We start from the raw sequence: 2,022 nt of genomic DNA, 5'->3' as shown, positions 1-2,022 counted from the left end.
ATATGTAAAACATTTACAGCACAAGGGGAGCTAAAATGTCCTCAACATTGTTTGCTGGATTTGTAACATGTGTTACGGCCTGGCTCATAGGCTGCAACAAAGATGGGAGACCAGACAAGTTAAGTGTAACAAAAGCATATTTATTTACAATACCACAAAAACCAAAGGTCTTCAAAGAAACCTAATAAATGTGGAAGTCAGTTATCAGTAATGGTTGCGTGTATGGGTGTGTGAAAATGTGCAGAAACAAAGACGTGGCCGTGTCCAACAGAAGAGTGAGAGGGCAGTATGGGTTGGTGTTGGCCTTTTATGTAGACGGCCCAGGTGTGGCTCATCAGGTTGATCACCTGAAACACAAACAAGAGCCAGCAAGCAGAACACAAAGACAGAGAGCTCTAGTGGAGTGGAGGTGGTCGCAACAACATGTCATAGTAAAGCCAAAATTACTTCATACTCCAAACCTGCAATACCTGAGTTTGATAAAGATTCATGCATTACTTAAGCAAGTCTTTTTTAACCCTTTAAATAAACAATTTCCCCTGAAACACTATCTATAAAATCAATAACCTAGGTCATTATTAAAGTTCTGCAATACGACCTAAAAACTTCTACTTTCAGTATTTTGGTTTATGTGGGGTTTGTGCTCCCTGGTACTGCATTACATATTATTTTCAGCTGGTGGTGCATTCTTGCAGACCCTGAACCCCCCCCCTCATAAAATACGAGCATACGGGTAGAGAATAGATAGCTAGCCCTTGAGCAGAGCATTTGGCACCGTCTTCAAGAATCTCTCGGAGATTTGGGGCCTCCCCTGCGGATTGCACATTCAGACTTATGATTCCTCTGCACTGCAGCGCGGGCAGGCATCCATCCAACCAAGGACAAAACAGAACTGTGTCTTATGTCTACAAACTGTGTTACAGGCTGAAAGACAGCGAGAAAATTAATGTTTGCACAGATGAATTGCATCTCCCCCGCTCTCTGTATCTGCTTTTCACACATACAAGGAAAGTTATGTATAAGCTGCACAAGTGCAACCAACTCATTAAGTAAACAACAGAACAAGAGAAATGTGTGAATACATATCAGGAAGTGATACTGAGAGGTATGCTGTACAGTGTCTTCAGATAATAAAGCTTTCATTGTGTCTCGCTGTGCAGGTGCAGGTTAGAGCAGAAAAGCAAGAGAAGAAGAGAGTGTGGTTGGTTGCTGAAAAGCTGTGATGAGTGAGTGGAAAGGAAAGGAAAGCATCTATATTTGATTGGGTCTCATGGATTATCCCATAAATAACCAACAACAGCCTTCAATGGTTAGTCCCCCTAATTTCAAACACATTTGATTTATTTCCGTTTTACAGGGAAGGCTTTACGACTCCATATTTACTTTGGTTTTTGTTTTTTCCTTGGTTTCTGTTTGCTCTGCTGTGCAATTACCTGTAGGGATTATTTTTACAACAAGAAAGACAAATACAAACGCTATATTACTAGAAGTCTGTGCAAATTCTACTCAGGTCTACCATGGTTAAAAATAAAGAATATTCTCACATTTTGGGAAATAAGCTCATTTGCCATCTTGCCTTATGCCTATATCAGAATCAGAATCAGAAACAGGTTTATTGCCAGGTAGGTTCGCACATACTAGGACATTTACTTGATATCATGGTACATAAAATATAAAAAACAAGAAATCTAATATAAAACACAAAATATTTTACACCGTAATAAAATACAGTTAAATAGCAATAAAATAAGAATTAAATAAAGCAGTAATTTACATGGAAATAGAATGCTATGAATGAGTTTTTGCATATAAACTATGAAATGGGAAATCAGAATATGTGCAGAAAGGAGTATGACATAGTGTGCATTAATGTGATGCATATAGTCTATGATGTGGCAGAGGTAAAGTGTCAGCGGGGGGGCCGGGCCTTGTTTAAGAGGCCGGTAACGGAGGGGAAGAAACTGTTCAGGTGGCAAGAGGTTTTGGTCCTGATGGAGGACCCCTGCCAGAGGGGTGGGAGAA

This window comes from Notothenia coriiceps, unplaced genomic scaffold (genome assembly GCF_000735185.1).
Source record: "Notothenia coriiceps isolate Sejong01 unplaced genomic scaffold, NC01 NC01_scaffold00019353, whole genome shotgun sequence".
Classification (NCBI taxonomy): Eukaryota; Metazoa; Chordata; class Actinopteri; order Perciformes; family Nototheniidae; genus Notothenia; species Notothenia coriiceps.
This window is presented reverse-complemented; position numbering follows the sequence as displayed.